Source organism: Trachypithecus francoisi, unplaced genomic scaffold, assembly GCF_009764315.1.
Source record: "Trachypithecus francoisi isolate TF-2019V2 unplaced genomic scaffold, Tfra_2.0 Lachesis_group14, whole genome shotgun sequence".
In the NCBI taxonomy this organism is placed as follows: domain Eukaryota; kingdom Metazoa; phylum Chordata; class Mammalia; order Primates; family Cercopithecidae; genus Trachypithecus; species Trachypithecus francoisi.
This window is the reverse complement of record NW_022681459.1, coordinates 16,304,624-16,328,165: the sequence shown is the minus strand read 5'-3', so window position 1 is coordinate 16,328,165 and position 23,542 is coordinate 16,304,624. Positions and strand designations below refer to the sequence as shown.

Sequence of the window (23,542 nt, the reverse complement as noted above, 5' to 3'; positions counted from 1 at the left end):
TGTTAGTGTATTTTATCTGTGGCCCAAGACAATTCTTCCAATGCAGCCCAAGGAAGCCAAAAGGTTGGACAGCCATGCTCTACATTCTCATTAACCCTTAGTACTGTCATCTTTTTAATCCTGCCTATCCTAACATGTATGGTGGTATCTCACTGTGGTTTTACTTTGCATTTCTTGATAAGTAACGGATGTTGAGCCTCTTTACATGTGCTTATTAGCCATCTGTATATCTCCTTTTGTGAAATGTCTAATTCTTCCGGGCTTTTTAATTCTTATTAAATTCTACTGTAAGAGCTAGTTGAATTCTGATTAGGACTGCAATGAAAATATAGATCAATTTGGGGAGAACCAATATCTAAAAAACTGAGTCCTCCAGTACATAAATAGGGCATCTATCTTCATTTACTTAGGCATTCTTTATCTCAGCATTATTATGATCTTTTTAGTGAAGAGGGCTTGTGAAGCTTTTGCTAAATTTATTCCTCAGCATTTAATGTTTATAGTTACTGCAAACACAGTTGGTTTTTTAACTTCATTTTTTTTTTTTTTGCTGCTTTTGTGTAAAAACAAAATTATCATTTTAAATATCAACTGTGAATTCTGCAATCTTACTTAATTGGCTTACCAGTTAAGATAGCTGCTTTGTGGATTCCATAGGATTTTCTAGGCACACAATCATGTCATCTGCAAACACAGACAATTTTACTTCTTTCCCACCTTTATGCTTACTTCTTTTTCTCCCCTTATTGCAATGACTGCATAGTGAGAGTGGTGACAGTGGGTATCCTCATCTCATTCCCATATAAGGAAAGTGTTAAGTATTTCACCACTAAATATGATGTTAACTGTAGGTTTTTTAAGATAAGCAACTAATGGGCAGAGAGGCGGGTACAATTGTCACTATCCCAGTTAAGGCTCCCATAAGAAAGAGGGGAGGGGAAAAAAGGAAAGAATGAAAATTACCCCAACGCGTAAAATTCCCCAACTCAGCCTCCTCCAAGGTTTGTCTACACCACTTTCTAAATACTTATGCCTCAGATACCCCTAAAATCCCACAATCACGGGCTGAAGATGAGGACAGAGTTGTTATCAGGGAGCACAAGTAAGGACATAAAGACTTTTCCAAAAACTGTCAAACGGCAGCTAGCTGCTCTAGGGATACCTATGGGTGGGACAGCACAAAATATTAATAGACTTTACAACTTGAGGACTCCACTGTCAGTTGAGCATGTCACTTTACATCTCTGTGACAATTTTTTTTCTGGCAATCTAGGAACAAGAATAGTACTTTTGGGGGAGATCCAAATGAAATAATATATTTAATCTTCTTAGGACAATGTCTGGCACATAATGAATGCTTAATAATCATCAGCTATTATTTGAATTTGATGCTAGAAATGTTTTTTGAGTAGCACAGGGCAGCACTGAAACTGAAGGGAAAGAAATACAAGACTACACTTCTCAGCTCAGTGCCCAGTATTGACACAGCATTGCTATAACACAAACAAAACTGGTTAACAGGCTTTCAACTTTTAGAATAGACAAATAATGGGAGACTTAATTGTAACTATAGCATAGAGTGTAAATATTAACCTTGACAAAATAAAACAGGCTGGGAGACAGAATCAGGGAGAATGGGAACAGTATTTCCATACAACTTACAACGTGCAGAGTCAAAAGGCACTGCCTTAAATTAATGAGACAAGAAAAAGAAACAAAAAAAACGTTTAGAGCTGGAGTTGCAGAGGTGATCAAGAGTAGAAGTGGAATTAATAATAAGATTACAAATACACATGGGGAGATAGTAAAGGAAATCATCGTCCATAGTAAGTCAACAGATAATGTCTGAGGTTGATAAAAAGAGATATAAACATCTTAGAAAGACAGAGGTATCCATCAAAAAAATTAAATGGCAGAAATCAGTAAACATTGCACATAACTCTGAAGCAGAATTAGGGGGTGAGGTGCAGCAGATAAGGTTGTTCTCTGTACAAAAAAAAAAAAAACAAGAACATGTATTGACTAAAAACACAAACTTAAAATGTTTAGATAGATAGTAAACAAAAGTAGCAAAACTTAGTTAAATGTAAATTGTTGATAACTTGGTTGCAAGTATTAGTGTAACTTTTTAGGAGTCTTCAAGTAGAAAAGGCATTTGATAGAGAAAATTTTGAACTGAAATGATTTTAACAAAACTAAGAGATGGAAAGAAAAAAAATACAGAAAGACATCTTGTTTGGGTGCGATGTTATACATACTATTTAATACTGGTGAATACTAATTTAAATCAGTTAAAAATTTAAGGGTATCCTCCAGAAAAATGAGCTGCTGAACTGCCAAATCACTAAAGCACTGGTTCTCCGCCTTACAGAATCTGATGAAATCTATTGAACTTCCATCAGAAAACCAAGCAAAAAATAAAATTTTGCATTTGCCTTTAATGGAACTGATGAATAATGGATCCTCTCTTAAAATTTATTGACCCTCCTTATACCTCTTGATCTGTAATCCTTTGCTATCCTGTACTGAATTTCCAAAAGGAACCATTTATACTCACACTGTCTCTTCCCTCTCTTCCCAATTTCACTTGAGCCCGCTCAAACAAGCCTTTCCCCCTCCACTCCATAGAAACAATTTAGTGAAGCTCAACAGCTTCCACATCACCAAATGGCAAATGTTCAGTCTTCTTACACAGCATCTCAGCAATACTTAACAGGTTGATCATTCCTTTCCTGAAACCTTGTCTTCACTTGGTTTCCAGGATACCACAATCCTCTAGCTTCTTCTTTGCACACATTCTCTAGGTGAACACATCTGGACCCACAATGGAGACATGATTACTTCACAGACTTGCTGAACACTCTCATATTCGTATTTGGTCCAATGTTGAGTTCTCTCTTGAATTTCATACTCATACAGCCAACTGCACACTCAAATTACTACCTGTATGTCTAACAGGCATCACAAATTCAGTTATGTCCAGAAATCTTGGTTGCCACCCTCATCACCATCACCATGCCTTGTTAGAATATTTATTAAAATATTAGCATGGTAAGATCTACCTAATTTTTATTTTTTTTTGTTTCTGCATTCAAATTCTTAACCATAAATACATATTACTTTATAATCAGAAAAATGCTAGAATAAATAACTATAAACAAACAAAAAATGTGCCCTGGTTAAAAAAACAGTTCACATTTATTTTGACTGAAATCTCCCAAAGATTGCCGATTACGTTTTCCCCCTTTAGAGTAGATATTTCCTACAGACAATTGGTTTGTCACTACATGGAAGGGATCTAAAACTTAACAGATGCTTCACAATAAACTACTAAAGAATAAATTACATTTTATAGAAACGTAAAATAAAAAGAAGACTTGGTGTTTAAAAAAAAATGAGAGAATTCTGCTAAAGAAAAATGAGGAGGAAAGACCCATCAAGGCAAATCTAGCCACGTGAACAAGGGCAAATGCGCATGTGTGAAACTGAACAGATAGCCTAAGTAGGTAGCTCCCACCCTATCTGTCTCACGAAGCTCTTTGAAAAATATGAAGTGTTGAACACACAGAATTATTAAGGACAACAGGAAATCAAGTTTTAGGTTATTTTAAGGCTACCAGCAGCCCTGGATAATCAGATTAATGCTCTACTGGTATCATGAACTGTGTGATCTTCTGTAAATTACCTGGCTTAACACTTCCTATAATAAAAATTCAGTTAAGCTTAATAAGTATCTCAAGATAAAATGAAAATATTAAAATTGCAAAAGTCTGCCCAAAATAACTGCTAATTTCACAGACCTAAAGAATTTCCAATTAAAAGAGCACATTCATCCAGGATGACCCGCTTCTGTTACAGATAAGGAAACTAAAGCCTTGAGAAGGGCAATAATTTAAAGATTGAAAAGCTCTCTGCTCCCAAGTCCAAATACTACATTTCAATTCATGTTACATGACTCAAATGGTATGTGGGGGAGGAATAGGTAAAACTGAGGAGGGATGGAAGAACAAGGAGTACAAGAAATACCCCAAGTATCCTGTGTGTGATGAGAACGAACACTATTAGACAAACAGATTAAACGGGCATTTGTGGAACAACAAATTTCCCCTTATTAATCAGTATTTGGTGGCTTTTTTTTTTTTTTTTTTTGAGACAGAGTCTCACTCTGTCACCCAGGCTGGAGTGCAGTGGTGCAATCTTGGCTCACTGCAACCCCTGCCGCCCAGGTTCAAGTGATTCTCATGCCTCAGCCTCTCAAATAGCTGGGATTACAGGCGAGCACCACCACATCCAGATAATTTTTATGTTTTTAGTAGAGACAGGATTTCAACATGTTGGCCAGGCTGGTCTCGAACTCCTGACCTCAGGTGATCTGCCCGCCTCACCCTCCCAAACTGCTGGGATTACAGGCGTGAGCCACCACAGCAGGGTCTGGTGAATTAATTTCTAAATAACACTCACTAGATTATATAACCAATCTCATGCATCACTGAAAGGAACCTGACACTAAACTGCGCTCAACTTAAATCATCAAGGTCTATAGTTACACATACTACATACGGAAAACTAGAAGAAAAGAACGCTAAAAAGTATTTCACTACAAGTTACTTTCACTATAGAAGATTAAGCATCCATGTACTATTTTCGTAATGAAATATTCTTCAGATGCCATCTTGTTTTTAAACTGTAAAAATGATAACCATAATTCATATTATTTAGGAGGCGAAAGCCCTAAAACTAGTTGATAGCCAAAATGATCCCCTATAGGTTTAAGAGTTGGCACACATAGTATGCATAGTAACTGAAAAGACAAAATAAACAAACAAAGTGCTCTTCAAATTCCTAATTATACACCAACTCACAATAAAACTGAGTCAAAAAGGGGGGTGGGGGAGGTGCTTAAGAGTATAAAAAGAATGTTAACAATTTTAATTAAATAAAGCAGAAGTTACCGTACAGCAATCAGTATATCACATGAATCACAAATCTGAAACTGTTTTTTTCAAGTAGAGATACTAAACTGAAACGGCTTATTTAAAAACAACCAAATCCATGCCGGGCGAGGTGGCTCAAGCCTGTAATCCCAGCACTTTGGGAGGCCGAGACGGGCGGATCACAAGGTCAGGAGATCGAGACCACCCTGGCTAATACGGTGAAACCCCGTCTCTACTAAAGAATACAAAAACTAGCCGGGCGACGAGGCGGGCGCCTGTAGTCCCAGCTACTCGGGAGGCTGAGGCAGGAGAATGGCGTGAACCGGGAGGCGGAGCTTGCAGTGAGCTGAGATCCGGCCACCGCACTCCAGCCTGGGCGACAGAGCCAGACTCCGTCTCAAAAAAAAAAAAAAAAAAAAAAAAAAAAAACAACCAAATCCACTAATCCCTAACAGCCACCATAGGGCCACAGTTTCTCAACATACATAGCTAAAACTAAAAACGTAAGTCTATTTTTCACTATTTAACTTGAGAGTCAAAATAATCATTTCTAAAATGAGGATTTCCAAGCTACAGATTTTGCACCAGTGATCTCAGTAACTACTTTTCATTATATGATAACCACAAGATTCTGCCAAATAAGGAACAATATGTGGCCTATAAATAAGGCTGAAATAAATCTCAGTTTAAACAGCATTTAAGGAACTACTAAGTAGGTAAATACTATTGCATTTGTCTGAGACAAAAATTACATTGGTAGTATAAGTCTTTCTAAATTATATCCAAAAAAATAATACCGGTTCAGAAGCCTATTCTGGCCATTTATCACAGTCTATTTTGTTACTCTCAAAAAGAAACCACCATTGAGCAATTACTTTGCATTTTGTAAATTTACAACACTCAAGTGTTTAGGATTTACATTCTTCGTCTGCCTGTGTTTCACAGCACAGGAAGCACCCAAACCTGGGATTGAGAAGGAACAAGAATGAAACATAAAAGTGCTTTTACACAGTGACCATACGTGTAACAACATACACAGGTGTCCCCCTTATCTACAGGGGATACATTCCAAGAACCCCAGTGGATACCTGAAACTGCAGATAGTAACAAACCCTATATATACTATGCTTTTTCATCAAGTACAATAAGAGATTAATAATAATAAAATACAACTATAACCATATACTGTAACAAAAGTTATGTGAACGTGACGTTTCTCAAAATATCTACTGCATTTAATATTTTTGGACTTCATTTGACCACAGGTAACAAACTGCTGAAAGTGAAACAGTGGGTGGGGAGCCTACTGTATATCAAAATTGCTAAGAGAGTAGATTTAAAGGTTCTCACCACACACACAAAGGTAAGTGAAGTAATGGACATGTTAATTAGCTTGATTTAATCTTTCTACAATGTACACATACAGCAAAACAGAAAAGCTAAGAGTACTACAAGAATACTGTATAAAGAATGACAAGCTAACCACGGTACAGCTTTCCCTTCGAGGAGTGGAATGAGTGTGTAGAGAAGGGAAGATGTTCCTGTTTGTACTCCTGATTCAAGAATTTGGGTTCTAAAGAATCCTGACCCATCTAGCCAATGAATTAACCATTCTATCTGAGCCAGGTTGGCCTCAGCACTCAGTGCAAGCCATATAGACCACAGGTGGGTGTGCACTATGGACTGAAGGACAGAGTAGTCCTCTTGGTATACACATAATCAGAAACTACAAGATATAATTATATGTTCTCCTCTCCCTGAAAGGAATAAGACAATGGCAGGGAACTTTTGAAATGTTTAAAGTACTGAAAAAAAAATTATTTCTTCTATATGTATTTATTGGCAAAATTGGCATTTTCAATTTTTAAATAATTTTTAAATAAACTATTGATTTGATTTGATTGTAAAAGTGCTACTTGATCATAGAAGGAAATGGCATATAAAAGGAAAAAAAGTCACCTAAAATTCCACATCCAAAGACAAGCATATTTTATTTTTCTCCTCAGAAGTTTGTATCTATGTGTAGTGGTGGCTAGTAGACAAGGACGGCACTGTTAACTGCACAACACCATGCACACCCTGACTTTCTAACCAAACCCTTATTGTGCCCACGTATTTCTCTCAACCAGAGGCCATCCACTTCCCAGTAGGTAGACTCCAGTCACAACCTAAGATGAATCACAATCCATTTATGCCAATCACAGCTGTGCTATTCCCCTTGACCTTGACTCATTTAGGCATTGGCTTGAGTGCAATGATGACCTACAAAGAGAGGAGAGAGGTACAGGGTAGCATCTACTATGAGGCTTTAGGGAAAAGTTTTTCTCACTGATAGAAACAACCTAGAAAAAAAAAAAAAGTGTCTCTTCTTCCAGGAAACTTAGTCATATTTTCTTTTGACACTTGAACTTGTGGCAGCCATCTTGCAACCATAAGAGGAACTTGCCAAGGACAAAACAAGGACGTTGCCTTTCCATTGACTGGATTTTTAGACACACACACACACACACTTCCTGACCTAACTTCCCCCTACTAAAATCTATTTCTCTCTACTCTTATTCACAACTAAGCTTCTCAAATTGAGTTGATACAAGCTGTTTCCTCCACTAACCTATGCATTCATCATTAAACATCCCTAAGGCTTTCCTGATTTCCCAAAACTTAGGCTTCTAATAGTCTATGGTTCCATAGCATGTTTTACTATGTTGCTACTATAGCATGCTATGGGAATGGTTTGCCTGTCTATTAGACTGTAACTTCTGAAAAGTTCATTATTGCCAATATCTGGAAAAGTTCCCGGCTTATAAAAGCCTAAATATTTGTTTCATAAGTTAAATGTAAACCAAATGCCTAACATGTAGGAATGCCAAAAATACTGAAATGAATTTAGCAACCCTATTGTCCACATACACCGAAAGTTAAATATGTGTTTGTGTGAGTTTGGGGAGAACAGCAGCAGGAACAGGGAGAAATGAGAACAAAGTGCCTTAGCCTTGAAACTTAAAAACACAGTTCTTCCTCACTCTTCAGAGATTAGAGAGCTGTTCCAAGCTAATTCAACAAAAAAAAGGCTGTTTCCACACTGGCATGTGAGAAGCAGTGGTAGCATAGCTCTCTAGAATCTCAGCTCCTCCGCTATTTGTGACCACTTGTTGCCAACCTGCTCAGAGAAGAAAAGGCGGCCCAGCCCTTCTGGGGTCTGGAAAAGACAAACTAGTCCAAAGACAGGAGAACCTCAGAGACAAAATACACTTTAAAATATACCTACAGCTTGAATAGCACTTGTGACAGTCCTTTATCACAAAAAGACAACGAAGTAGGGAAAGTTAATCGTAATTACATGCTCATCCCCAAGTAGCATTTCCTTTGACTTCTCTGGATGACAACTGAAATTGAAGGCATGCCAGCAAAGAACCCGAGTCAGCTGGGCAAAATGCTTTTTACTTCAACAGTCTCTTGCTAATGTGAGAGAAAAAAAAAAAAGATTACAAGAGCCAAAAGTTTTTTTTTCCTTACTTCTTTTAACCTGAATGATGACTCTTACCTAGGTGAGTACCCAGAGCCAGGTCGAAAATATACCTTCAAAAAACAGTCGACAAAGAGACATCAGGTACACTGGAAATTGAAGAGGTCTGCGCCAAGATCAGATAACCACTGTACATTTTTTAAAATAATATTTAAATATAAAATACACATTAATGAGATCATAACCTAATAAATCATTCCATCTTTTATAGTCACATATTTTATAATAAACTGATGGATGAGCAACTGCACTAATCTAGCTGACTTCCAAAAGATGCTGGCACACTTTAGAAAAGGAATAAGGCATTAAGTATATGAAGATATCAGTAAAGAGGAAGTTGGGTGGATAGGTCTCCCTATTTCTTCAATAGGACCCTGAGGAGTTCACCTCCTTAGGACAAAAACACCTCCCTAGGGTCCTGGAGGCAGACAAGTCAATAAAAAGAAGAGATAACTGGAAAAAAGGTGTGCAGGGGGAGGTAGGGACATTTTCCTTACTATACTATTTACTCTATAGCCTTGGAGGTAGGCTATTACTAATGTCCAGGCTACAAAGGAATTGAAAGCATTTTTTAGTGTAATTCCACTTTAACGAAGGATGGGGAAGTAGAGTGCAACTGTCCACTATGACCGATCTGATCTACAAAAAAAATAAATTTAAAAAGTGAAAATAACTTTACCTGATAGAAACTGGGAATAATTAGGGGCCAGGCACAGTGGCTCATGCCTGTAATCTCAGCACTTTGGGAGGCAGAGATGGGTGGACTGCTTGAGGTCAGGAGTTCGAGACCAGCCTGGCCAACACGGTGAAAACCATCTCTACTAAAACACAAAAATTAGCTGGGCATGGTGGGGGGGTGCCCCGTAATCCCAGCTACTACAGAGGCTGAGACAGGAGAATTGCTTGAACCCAAGAGGTGGAGGTTGCAGTGAGCTGAAATCACACCACTGTACTCCAGCCTGCGTGACAGAGTGATACTCCATCTCAAAAAAAAAAAAAAAAAAAACTGGGAATAGTTTGTTACAAAAATATTAGCTTGAACAATGACTTTCCTAAGGCATTGAGAAAAGTGTTTACAATTACTTTTCAGATAACATGATCTGCACAAAATTTCAGCTGCATTAATGTAACATTTTCTAAATTGTGCCGCTACTGAGAAAGGAACCAGCTGTCAGCCAACTTCACTACATGCCTACTGTGCTCCTACACTGGTCATTAACAACCAAGATTCTGGCTACCACTATTTCTTCTTCCTCATGTTTGCTTCAAGACAGCTTTTATTTTCCTATGAATATTTTCTAACCTGTCCCTGATCCTAAATAAAACAAAGAATCTGTCCTAGAGGAGTGATGATATTCAAAGTATTAGACGTATAAGACATTTAACATCTAGAAAACCAAATTATATTGTGCTCAATTCAATTCTAAGCCAATTATGGGTAAAAATAAGTCACAAGACAAGTTTTATGTCTATCTTAGGAGATGAACTAGAATTACTTAATTCCAGCTGCTTTCTCAATAATCACACCAATGATAAAAAACAGAAAGTAGAAAGCTAAATAATCAAAAGAATTTCAACTCAGTGTACACTTACAAGGTACAATACACGATGTTCTCTCCTTTAATCTGTTAAACATTCCCAAGTTTCAAAACCACAGAACTAGAATGAACACATATCATACCACCCAGTTCAGCAACCAACAGTTTATTAAAGAAACACAGCCAAGGTATATTCAGTGTGCCATAAGAGATAAAACAGAAAGACACAGATTCTCATCATCAGGAAACTCACACTCTGGTTGAAAGAATGGTCAATAACACAACCTTTCTGAATTACAGGTACAAAAAGCTATATGATAAATATGTGCATTGTACTCATATCCATTTCATGGATAATTTTTCTGTATTAGTATGGGCATATCATCTAAAGAAAACATAATACTTAGAAGAAACTAACTGGCATACAAATTTACATTCCAAATGTTTCCAACAAACTGGATAGGGCCCAGGAATATGTACTGAGAAGCTAGTTCTGTTCTGGTATTAACAAGAAGGGAGGGGTGGACAGGTTACTAAAGCTGCCAGGCCACAATGTCAACTACAACATGGAAAAGACTAGCCAAAGAATAGCAAGTGTTTTTATTTCGTAAAAGCCAGTTTCAATTAACCGGTTAGTGACTACCTCAAGCACTCCACTGAGACTAAGATTCCTTTAAGTAAAAAGCTATGTCCTGTGTTCCTTGCCCTCAGAAGTTGAATGTATGTTTGAGATGGTGCTACTGACTTAACGTAAGAGTGTTCCCCGAGTTGTTTTTCCAGCAGCAGCAACCTGCGCTGCACTCCTCAGTCTCACTTGTGATCAATGGCGGCGATTCAGCTCTCAGCAGCTACGAAACATTGCTGTGTAACTAAGTACTTCCCTGATTCTGAACAGATAGTAACACCTAACACTTACTGATGTTTCCTATAAAGCTGGCACTGTTCTAACCACTTACCCCATATTAATGAATTTAATCCTCACAGCAATCTCTCTGAAAGAGATTCTACTATCACATCCCTGTTTTACAGAGGAAACAATGAGGCACCAGTTACCAGGCAGAAGAGCTTGCCCAAGGCTTTAAAGTGGGTGACACAACCAGAACCTGACCTTAAGCAGTCTGGCTCCAGATCTACTTTTAACCATTCTGCTGACTGCTTCTTTGTCAACTGTACAGTGATCAAACTCAGACTTCAGTTATGTTAGTGCACTGTGTAAGTCAGGTGCCTGGGCTTCGGGCTAGTGTAACAAGTCAATGTTTTATCTGCAGTCCTGAAATGTGGCTTCTGGCAAACTGCACTCAAATTACCCATACCTTGGCCATCGGTACATTACCTCATTTGACATATATTTTAAAACAAAACAATCTCAAAAATCATCGTTCCACCACGTAAAATAAGCCCTGTTTAGAATGCTCACGGAATGCAGGTTTTAGGGTTAAGACAATTCTCTCATTAACAGAACATAAGTCAGAAAATTAGAAGAGAGGTGGTGATTCCTAAAACATAAGTCATGGAGAGATCAGCACAATGAAGAGAATCACTGACACGTGGTAATTTTAAAGGGTTTTGCAACTGTTATTCTGAGCATCATCTCTCACAGTACAGGTGTGTAGAAGGCACATGGCACATGAGATTTAACTGAATGGTAAATACCACCCTCACCGCCACCACCCGCCACCAACACTAGCAGGAGGCTGATATTCAGAATAAATGCCACTTCCCAAGGGATTCACTGAATCTGTCGTCTTACTAATCTTCATTAAGTGAGTGTAAGCTTGGCCAAAAAAAAAAAAAAAAACAGACTTCGAGGAGTGACAGTACAAAGTAATTTTTATAGAATGTGTGATATACATATTACACTCCATATACATACTACACTCCAGTGTGTGGATCATCTTCGAGTATTTCCATTGCACCTTTCTACACATCACTGCACTTCAGATAACATACATTAAACAAACCAACCAGTGAGCTTGTCTCCAAATTCAAAATACAGGTTACCAAATGAAATTCTATATTTTTTGTATTTCCATCCCCAATAACAACGTAACAAGAAGTTTATACTCAAATTTCTAATCTTTAAAGTAAAATATACAGACAATAGAACTACCTATAAAACTTAAATGGAATATTAAGAACAGTCTGAAAGAACTCTTAGGAGGAAACCATAAAAAAACAAGCATTCCGGTTGCCGAAAGCATGTTATTGACAGTGGTTAACAGGCTATGTTCCCCCAACAACAAAGAGGTGGACGGCATGCACGCGCATTATATAATATGAATGCGCTATTGTTAGTCTGTATTTTTAAGTTTAATGTCTTTCTTAAAGGTTTTAAAAGTTTTAATATAGTCTTTCCAAACGAACCTCCTTGTACCCCACCTTAGAGGCCCTAATACTTACAAAATTCATGATTTCTAATCTCCTCTAGTCCCAGACATAAAGGAACAAAATAAATCGTTTTTCCTAATACAAAATGTTTTAAATGAACTATCATTAATAGGAATCATCATTTTTTCCACCAAAGGGTCAAATTCCCAGCTCTACATGTCCCATTCCTAAACTTTGTTTGCAATGAGGGTTCACAAATATTTGGGTTGTGTGCTCCTTTTTAAAGCAAGAAGCAAGGACAGCAGGTGTAAAGGCAGTCGTGTCATACAATCAAGACAATGAGACAGGTATTTATGGTTGGCCATTCATTAAACAGCTCTTTCCAGGCTTGACCCAACGAGACCTGTTAATTCCACCCATATTGTGCTTACCTTCCTCTGACTCCTGAAACTTCTTGTGTATGCATGAAAAGCCAAGGGTCTTGAGAAACAGCAAGTCCCCTCTGTGTACTCATAACCAAATTTTTATGAAGCACAAATTAAGCTCACTGCTTGAAATTTATAGACCACATAACAAAAACCACAAAAAGGAATCTAAGTCTAGTAAGAGTAGCAAATATTTTTGTTACAATATTTTTTATTGGGTTACCCCTAGCTGCAAATTTCTTCCCCCGTTTTAGCTCTCTCCAGCGCAAATTTATTCTCAGACATCAGGTCACGAGACTCTGGGTTTAAACACCGCCTCAGTGCTATTGGCCACTGCCTAAGAGTGCTCTTCCACTTCACCCACTGATAACCTGGATCAAAACAACCCCAGCTGGGTCCCCTTCGGCCTTCTGAAGCAACCCCTCTAGAGCCTCCTTGGCCTTTTACAGTGGAGGCATGTGATGAGCGTATCTGCACCAGCTGTTTCTAATTACCTCTCAGGCTGGGCGAATGACTCAGCAACCCAACTTTTTCAAGAGTCATCCTACCTTGTTAATCAACCAACATACTGAACAATAGTAAACCACTTGACAGAACCACAGGTTAAACAGCAATACAAGATTCACTACACCAAAGCCACCCTACTCCAGGCTGACTCACCAGGAGCCTTTCTTCCCTAACCTTCCTTAAGATGTCCAAAGGCAGAAGTGGCAAGTGCCTTCAAGCCAAGCCCAGCCCAGCCCTTGCACCACTACCCAAAGACCAGGAAGAAGCAAGCCTCTTCCCATTTCTCTGCTTGGCTATGTGAAGCGCTCAAGTGCTCTGCTACTAACACATCTGGGATTTCCACCCTTTCTCCTTCTGAACTGCATTCAGTACAAACCCTCTGATGTAAAGTGTGTTCAAATATATGACCAAATTCCCATAGCATCCTCCATGGGTAACAGTCCATACCCCATACAATTTTCCAAAAAGCAAAGCATCCTACAAAACATTCTTTGTTCCTCCAAGCGTGACACTGTAGCTCGTTTTCCCCATACACGTTCTTTCACAATTACTACTACACTTTACCTGGAATCAAAACAAGTTGAACGCAGAAGCCTCACTCCATAAAAGCATTCCGCACAATTCTACTCAATGACATGAAACTGCCGTGTAAGAATGAGGAAGCAACGGCACTCGTGTTACATTACACGAGCACAAAGCTGGTGTCTCCAGAATCAACGCCCACTCTCACCATATTGTGCGAGGCTTAATTACAACGCGTGGGCAAAACTCCAACAAAGGGAGTCCTGGGATCTCCGGTCCCCAAAACCAGTCTTCGCTAAATCCATCTCAGCACGGTGGCCTTCTCTCCCCAGCCACAAACTCGGCTTTTCTTACGCGATTCCACGCGCGACAGGCACCAGGCTGAGTAGACGCGAGGCTGGGCATAGCGGTGGGAGGCGGCGGAGGACAATACGGGGCCCCAGCCGCGAGGGCGGTGCTGATGTGTCACAGCCCAGGCGGGCCGCGGGCGAGGGGCCGGGCTGGCGCCCGAGGGCGGGGAGCGGGGGTGGGGCAGGGACCCCGCGGCCCCCAGTCCCCGCCCGCCCGCCCCGGGTAAAGTACGGCGCGCGCGGGTAAACAACAGCTCCTGCTGTGCAGGGGGTTCGGGCGCCGACGGGACGCCCCTTCCGGTGTCGCGGCCACTTCCAGAATCCCGGCCGCCAGCGCCCCCCGCGAGCCCCGCTACGCGCCCCCCGCGCCCCGCCCAGAAAGAGCCGCCTCCGGCCCGCCCGCGCCTCCCCCGGACCTGTCTGCGGGCCTCCCGTCACAGGCCCGCGGCTCTGACCGCGCCAACCCTCCCGGAGAAGGGCCGGCGGGACTGCCGAGCCACTCACCGGAGCTGAGGCGCGGCGCGGCCCGACTGACTGCAGCGAGAGCGGCTGGCGGGCGGCGAGGGCAGCGGTCAGGTGACTCACTCCTTCCGCGCGGCCAGACGCCCCCTCCCTTCTGCGCCGCTCTGCTGTCGCCACCTCGCGGCGCCAAAACCCCGCCCGCCCGCTGGAGGCCCCGCCCCCGGAGCCGGAGCCCCGCCCCGCCGCCCTCGAGGCCTCTGTCAGCGAACTAGCTAGCACAACAGCGCCGGCCGGGGTCGCCGCTGCCGGAAGCCCGCGCGGGGAGGTTGCAGGGTCGGGTCGTAAGGGGCGGGGCGGGCCTCGGGGAGGCGGCGGTGGGGTCTCCGGACCTCCGCGCGTGGCACAGCCCGCAGCCTGAACTGACTCCCACTCCAGGACCACCTGTCCTCCCCCTTCTGAGGGCAGAATAGAAAGGCCGAGCGCCTCCTCGCCCCGGGAGCTGCAGGACGCCCTAATTCAGCCGAGTCGTCGCGTGCCCGGGTGCCCGCGGACAGCAGGAGAGAGGACGGGCACTGGCCCCACAGGGGTCGTTTTACCCCTTGAAGAGCTCCTCGCTGCCTGCCCTGGGGGTGGCGGGCGCGCAGGTTCGCAGGGTACTTGAGCTTGCTGGTTGGGATGTATCAAGTGCGTCCAGGGTTTTGTGGAGCGCGTCTAGCAGTTGCTCTACTTCTTACCGACATGAAACAAGGGCCCCCACGACAGGTGTTCCCTTTTCGCTGTCGCTGCCAGGAAGCTTCCAGCCAGGTTCAGCGCCCCGTGGTGTCGGCCGGCCCATCTCGAGCCTTGGTTCCGCTGTCATCTTCTAGTGCTTATTCTGGTATGTATCCAACTGTCAATTTTGAAGTTATGTTCCCAAGCCACTTAACACCTCTGGAGTTCAAAGCAGTGGCTGTCAGCGGAGAGGGATGCACGCGCAGCGGAGGGGACTGTGCACGCCAACTCCACGAGGGTTCCTGCGGAGATGGCACGGACCTTGAGGTCTGTAGCCAAAGGACGATTTGTGTGAAGGGATTTTATTGTTAGCTTTGGAGCCAGTAACAAGAAGACAGCCGTGGAGTTCCCGGGGCAAAAAGGATACCAAGATAATAATTCAGGTATTATTGCTAACATGACTGCATTTGCACCCACAGGCTGTGGGACTTGGGGACATTTGAGTTACATCCAAAATACATGAGAAAAATCACGTAAGTGCAGTTGGATGGGAGTGCGAGGGGTGAAGTGATACATTATGACCTAGAATTAGGGGAGGCTTCCTGGAGCATTGTGTTTTCATTGGAAAGAGTGGAACCCAGCGGTCTAGATAGGGTCCAGAGGTGGGAGGTACCTCGCATCCCGGGCTGCCTCAGTTCTTGGTGGGAGTGCAGACATTTACTGAAACATGAGGAAAGGACACTTGGAAGTAAACCATGAAAGAAGGACTGAAGTTCTTCCAGACACACGAGAGCGCCCGAGGCTTTATTCTCCTTCCACCCTGAGCCAGTGGAATTACAGTCTTTCTACACCTATGCAGTTTTTTCTAGGGGAAGATCAGACCCTCTTTGGGAGGAACTCTTGCTTCTTTAGATAATAGCAGTGACATTTTCTAGCCTGAAAATTATGATGTATGCCCTGACATGTTTAATTATTTGAGAAGCTCTCACAAAGGTATACCAATGTGCTGAGAGTATCAAGGCAAGTGAGTGACTCTCAAGCTTCAATTTGGGTACGAATATCTGGTTTGCTTGTTAAAATGCAGATTCCGGCCAGGAGCAGTGGCTCATGCCTGTAATCTCAGCACTTTGGGAGGCCGAGGCGGGCGGATCGCGAGATGAGGAGATCAAGACCATCCTGGCCAACATGGTGAAACCCCGTTTCTACTAAAATACAAAAAATTAGCCGGGCGTGATGGCGCGCACCTGTAGTCTCAGCCACTCAGGAGGCTGACACAGGGGAATCGCTTGAACCTAGTGGGTGGAGGTTGCAGTGAGCTGAGATCTGCCTGGCGACAGAGCACGACTCCGTCTCAAAAAAAAAAGTTTCCTGGGTCCCACCCCCAAAAGATTTTAATTTTGTAGATCTGTGTAGGACCTAAGGATCTGCATTTTTAATACTGAAGCATGTGGTCTTCAAGCTTGTGGCATGTAGTAGGGACAGGATGAAAAATGAAACTGGAGAATGAAATGAAACTGAGTCAGTATGAGAAGGGCCTCATGCACAGCACCTGGAGTTTGGACTTTATCCCGTGGTCTGTAATAAGTGAGTAGAGGTTTTTAAGTCGTGTGGTTGTTTTTAAAAGCTAATTCTAGTATTGAGAAGGAATGGGAGTGGAAACATGGTAGGTTGAATGAAGGAATGACTGAATGATGATGCAGTAAAATAGTGAAAGATGTGGCACTTTTTGTTTTCAGTATTCTCTTGCTTTGAACCAAAACCACTTAGAATATATTTCTTTTAAAACCTGAATATCAGTGTAAATATTCACAAACAACTCTATGTTCTGACCTATGTCTTCTGGACTTCCAGAGTTAGCATTAACATTATTAGCTGCCAGGCCAACAAAACCTTGAGTAATTCTACTATACTCAGAATCAAGAAAAGTGGCTACATCATTGGTCAACTTTGAAGGACATCGGCCTCAAGATCTTTTACACTAACTCATACATTTATTGAAATATATTACTAAAACAGATTTTAAAAATTATCTTGAGGTTATAATGAGACATAGTGCTTCTACCCAATTCCTATTGGAAAAAAAAATGTTAAGATTTGGGGACCAAGAAAAAAAATTGTGTTTTTTTTTTTTTTTTTTTGAGATGGTGTCTGTCTCTGTCACGCAGGCTGGAGTGCAGTGGCATGATTTCGTCTCACTGCAACCTCTGCCTCCCAGATTCAAGTGATTCTCCTGCCTCAGCCTCCTGAGTAGCTGGAATTACAGGCACCCGCCACCAGGCCCAGCTAATTTTTATATTTTTAGTAGAGACGGGGTTTCACCATGTTGGCCAGGCTGATCTCAAACTCCCGACCTCAAATGATCCACCTGCCTTGGCCTCCCAAAGTGCTGGGATTAGAGGCATGAGCTACTACTCCCGAGCATGAGCTGATTGCTTTCAATTGGTATTGATAATAGTTTGAAACTGGGACAAGTAGCCTAGTGTTGTGGTCTTTCTGCTCCTTAGCTCAGGTAGGTCCAAGTTCTTGTCTCACAACCAGGAAAAATTAGGCACACAGACACCGGAGAGTGAGTGGAGTGGAACTGATTAAGAGAAAGGAAAGCTCTCAGCAAAGAGGGAATGCTGGGATTGGTTCCCCTACCCAAAAGTGGGAAAATCCCCTCTCATGTGGCTGATCCTGGGGCTTTTATCCACTCAAAATGTGGAGTGCATACTGATTGGTTTGTGAGTTTGCAAAAAAAGGTTTAGGCAAAGACACCACTCAAAGGCAGGCATGACAGTGTAGAAAACCAGTTAGAAAGGGTAGGTATATGTAAAACAGGTGAAGGGTGGGGGTCCAGAGGAAAGCGTACCAAACAGGAAAACAAGTTCTCAATCTGGTCTGAGAATTTAACTTATACCTTGGCTTTCAGGCTTTAAACTGTCTTTAGCTTGGATGTGAGGTTTCACCGGGGACCTGCCTCTATCTGCCTAGGTATTTGACTGTCTCCTGTTGCTATCACTAGTAGCACAACATAAAGATTTTTGCTACTGTTTCACAGTGATTTGCAATTGGTGCTTTTTTTGGTCATGTAGTTTTGTTTTTAGTGCATTATTCTTTAGGAAAATATATCCATGAAGCTTGGGCATCATAGCTTACTACTATGTCCTTGATTTGTACTTCTCATTGACTGTGAGAAGTGATGGCTAGTTTTTCTGCTGTGAGCAGGTTTTGTGATATACAATACCGTTCGCAAGATGTTATATATGTGCATTATCACATTTCTTTCAAAAATGATATTTCCGATTTTTCCAAACATACATATCTTCTTTCTGGCCATCATACTGATTTTATTACGAAAATACAATCTTATTAATTTAACTCTGAAAACAATTTAACTATAAGCCACCGGTAGGGAATGATTTTTAATAAAACCTAGATATATACACCATCATTTTCTCCTCTAATACAGGTTGCCTTGCCAGACCCTCAAAAATGAGGGAGCTAAATCATACAGATAGGTGACATGTTCATGGCTATAAGGAACACCATAGCATAATATTTGGACAATAAAACATAATACATATCCTGGAAAAACTTGGATGTGTAGTCAGTGTAACCCTTATCCCCTGTCCTCCTCCCTAACCTCAGGAAACATCCACACATCCACATTTATTCCCTACCCACCTTTGGTTCCGAATCCTCATTTCCACAGATGCAACATGACATCTATAACCCCTACAAATCTGCATACCCCTCCAGCCTTCCCAGCACTTCACTCCCTCCATCTTCTTTGCCTTAGCTCCTTTTGTCTTTAAGTATTCACTCGCTAAGTCAAGAAAATTATTGGAGGGGGGCAGGGCAAAAAAACTAGGCTTTTAAACTGTGGGGAATTACCCAGATAAAACAAACACAAGTCTCCCCACTTGAAAAACTGCTCTTTGACACCTGTACCCTAAGATGTGATTATGGATTAAAGTCATAGCACTGGAGCAGATGAGTAAACACACCCTCATGTTTACCTGATAACTGAAATCAAAGATAAGGTGTAGCCTCTGGTTTGAAATGTTACAAAGTCTAAGATCAAGATAAAGGCAGAAAAATGAAAAGGAAATAGCCAGTTTTGAAGCAGAAGAACTCAGTAGGACAGGGGCCAAATCAGTGAAAGAGGTGCTACTCAGATACCAGATATCATGACAACCAAAGTGGCCCAAACACCTAAAAAAATTGTGCTTTTGAAAACCAGCAGGAGGTTGCAGTGGACTAAAGATGGCCACAAAATTTTTATCATTTTTCCCGTTGAGAATGGGAGTTTATTTTTAATCATCTTGAATCTGGCCCTGTGACTGCATAGCCAAGAAGGCAGAAGTGATGCTCTGCCAGTTCTGGTTCTAGTCTTTTAGAAGACTGTCAGCCTCCACTTCCTCTTTCTCCAAATGAGCTCTCTTGGGACACCCTCTCTCAGAACCAAACCACCAGCCATGGGGCATGTGTGGCCTTTTCACTCAGGAGCCCCAGCAACCAGCCAGTACTGAGCATCACGTGCCAGTCACGTGAATGAGCCATCTAGGATGTTCTCTGGTCAAGTCTATACAAAAGAACTTTCCAGTTGAGCCCAGCCAACACATAGAATTATGAAATAATAAAATGATTATTGTTGAAAGTCATGAAATTTTGCGGTGTTTTTCTCATATAGCAATAGATAACCAAAATCAAGATTAAATAAAATATCAGATTATTAAAATGGAGCATGAAAATGGAGTTAAATTTTTAAGAACCACAACCCCAATGATCATGACTTAGAGGAAAGTTCAGTAAATAAAAAATATGTGAGAAAGGCTGTTTCAGTTTAAACCTGTGTCAAGCTCCTAGACCTAAAATGACACTTGAAATTTTCCTCCATTAGAAATTCATTGTGCTACAAATTTTCTCTCATTCTGTTACATATATTTATATAATGAAGTAGAGAAATTATTCTCTCATAAGCTAATGCTGCAAAATGTTTATATATATGTATATGTACATATATTTTTAACATTAACATGTATAATAGTTTATAATATTTAAATGTTTAAGTGTTTTATATATTTATACATTTATCACCATATAGATACACACACACATATGTATACACACACATACACATATACATACGTATAAATGCTTGGGGATAGAAAGAATCTTGGATGTAGCCTGAATCTTGGATGTAGCCTGACTGCTCAGAATCTTGGATGTAGCCTGACTGCTCTGCATCCAACTGGGGAGGAGTGAGGGGAGAAGAAAGTTGAGTTCCAGCCAGAAAGGTGACAGAAGACTGCCCAAAGCTTCATGTAATCAATCCCTCAAGCCTGTGGAAAAGTTACTAAACTTTTGGTGCCAGTGCCTTCCTCCAGAGTCAGTGATGCTTATGCTTGGTACTGAATCAGACACAGCACCTACAGCACCTTCTGCCATAGTCACACATCTGCAAAGGACAGAAAAATCCAACCTGATAGCTGTGTTCTATGTATTTGTTGGTGTTTACACCAAGGATTGTCGCCTGCAGCTCTTGATCTTTTATTCTGAAAAGTTGTGGTAGTAGTAAAGGCTACTCTATCACATACCTGTTTTAATAAATGTATTCTCAATTTTTTAATGCAAAACTGGCACAACCAAGAGAGGTGCCAATTTTGACTCATGTTTTTACTTCACCTCTTCATACACCACTTCATTGAGTGTCCTCAATCAGGTTCTCATTCAGATTCTCAATAGAGGCAAATTTTGCCCCCCCACCCTGCAACCCCCCCCCCCCAGGAGATATTGTTATGGGGTGGGTGGTACTAGCCTCTAGCAGGTAGAGGCTAGAGATGCTGCAAAACGTTCTACAACGCACAGGACAGTGCCCATAAATAAAATACTTTGTGAATAAGGATACATTATTTGCCATTCAGAACAAAGAATTATCTGGCCCAAGTTTCCACACAGCCAAGGCTTAGAAACCCTGACCTAGAGATATTCATGCCCCAATATGAGAAATGTGTGTATACATTAAAGTGTAAAGGAATAAACGAACAAAGTGGAAGGAAAAAAAAATGGAGCCAGGAAAGAAGCTAAAACATACATATTGCAAAACATGTGTCTTTGATAAAGATGAGCTACAGATTTACCTGTAGCTTCCTGGCATCCAGGTAAAAAGATAAACCAGATAATTGAATCGTGAGCTAACTGAGGGCTGAGTGGCCACCATGAGAAGTACTGAACTCCTAGAGGAGAGACCGTAGACACAGGTTGTCATCACAACAGCCTATTCCCTGGACTGAGATGCCATAAATAGGGAGCACTTTGGAAAGGGAGGAAAATGATCCTTGAATAAGAACTACTGGGTCAGAGGAGAGATATGGATATTAGCATGAAAAGATAGAACAGTCAATTGATTAGGGATGCTGGGTTTTCAGCCTTGATCGCTCCAGATTCCCTCTCCAGCCTCCTCCACACTGCTCTGTACCCTAGGAGGCAGGCCTCTTAGGATGGTATTCATGGATTCCCCATGCTCCCTCACTTCTGGTTGATACGGATAATGGCAGATGTCTACAGGAACTCAGCTGTCTACCTGCCAGGCCATGGGTTGGCTATGGCTATATTCCTCTACCAGAGTCCTCAGCTCCTGCCAGGCCCCCCTCACCTACAGCTAAAGTCAAAGCAACATCACTCTAAGGGTGGTGACATTTCCCTACTTTGGTTAGCTCTAGAGTGCATCGCCCCTTTGGTGGGTTCCCTGCCCTCATCCTTGTAAATGGTTCCATCTGTTTCCTGTCAGTTCCCTGACTGATTCACCAGATTAAGACTTGAGGGTAAGGAGAGTGACTATATTAACACATCAAAGGAAAGAATGTGAATGTAGTAAAGAGCAGTTAACTCCTAAAGCCAGTAAAGGGAAAGCTAGAGGTACAAATAGGAGCATCATATCCCTTGCCCTGCCTGGGACACAGTATTTTACTCCTGGGCCCTGTTAACCTGCAGGACAGGAGAAGGATGGAAGCACAGGCTACCATGGTTTGGTTCTATTAGATTAGCTATCAAGGTCTTCCAACTTGGATTTCTCTTTGATTTCTTTCTAATAATTATTTGCCTGTACATGTACATTTACCTACTGGAAGAGATGGGTTGGTTAGTAAGCATCAATATTTGAAACACTTGTTAGCTATATCCTCATTGTAAATAAAGTATCTTTCCAGTGTTCCCCCTGCCTCTGCAGCTTCAGGTGAACATGCATCCTAAAGCTGGTATCACCACTGATGTGTCTATAGTTCAGGTTTCTGCATCAGCAAGTTCAAAATCATGGTGAGATGACAAACCTGCAGTGACCTAGTTCAGGTGTTTCCTACTTCATGGAAACACCCTCTTTATTCATCATAGTAACTTTAGGACTGACCTTTAGATCAGGGATGCTTTATTTTCCATACACTTACCTTGCCCTAAATCCCTTTGTGACAGACACTGCTTTGCCTACCCAGTATCCCTTCCTTTCTAATATAATCCTGATTAAATGTGCAATGTACCAACTTAAAACATGCCTTTCCAGATTGCCTTAGCTATGTGACCTAGTCCTTCTCAACCACATATAAGCAAATATGGACTCAATACAATTTCCAGGAAAGTTTTTACTTTCCTGATAACAAAAGACTAAATCAGCTGTGCTTATGCCCTCTGCCCACCTTTGCTTGAATGACTGGAGGAGGAGCTCTTTTCTTTCAATCACGAGGGTGAAAACTACAGGCTAATGATAGCAGAGCAGGAAGCTAGGAAGAAGCTCAGGTGCTTGATGACTTTCTTGAGTAGCTGATTAGCCCTGGTTACTGAGTTTACTCTTCTTGTAAAAGCAAGAGAAAGAAAACCCTATTCAGATAAGCTTGTAATGACATGAGGCCTATGAGTTGAGTTTCTATGACATGAAGCCAAATGCAGCCTTAACTGATACCCCTTCTTAATCTCAAGTCCCTCATGTCATTCTGTATAAACATACGTGCTAAGAACCCTGAAATCATGCATCCTCTGTTGTATGGGAGTAAGTAGGTTGTTATAAAAATATTCAGTGCAATAAACGGAATGTTTATGTCTCACCAAAATTCTTATGTTGAAATCCTAACCCCCATTGTAATATTACAGGGTCAGGCCTTTGGAAGGTGATTAGTTCTTGAGAATGGAACCCTCATAAATGGAATTAGTGCCCTTATAAAAGGAACCCCATAAAGCTCCCTCCCCCATCCCACCATGTGAAAAC

General features: G+C 41.5%; 1 protein-coding gene across 4 annotated transcripts in view; it reads right to left on the bottom strand.

Moving 5' to 3' along the window:
- BACH1 (BTB domain and CNC homolog 1) overlaps positions 1 to 14,796 on the bottom strand; it is a 48,378-nt gene extending 33,582 nt beyond the window's left edge. Inside the window, exon 1 of one of the 4 annotated variants that reach the window (XM_033232260.1) lies at positions 14,635 to 14,796. The gene's annotated coding sequence lies outside the window, so the exon portion shown is untranslated. Of the gene's footprint in view, positions 1 to 13,411; positions 13,450 to 13,822; positions 13,968 to 13,988; positions 14,268 to 14,634 lie in introns of those variants that run through there. The other 3 variants (XM_033232262.1, XM_033232261.1, XM_033232263.1) reach the window with 3 other exon arrangements.
- Positions 14,797 to 23,542: the final 8,746 nt, after the last annotated feature.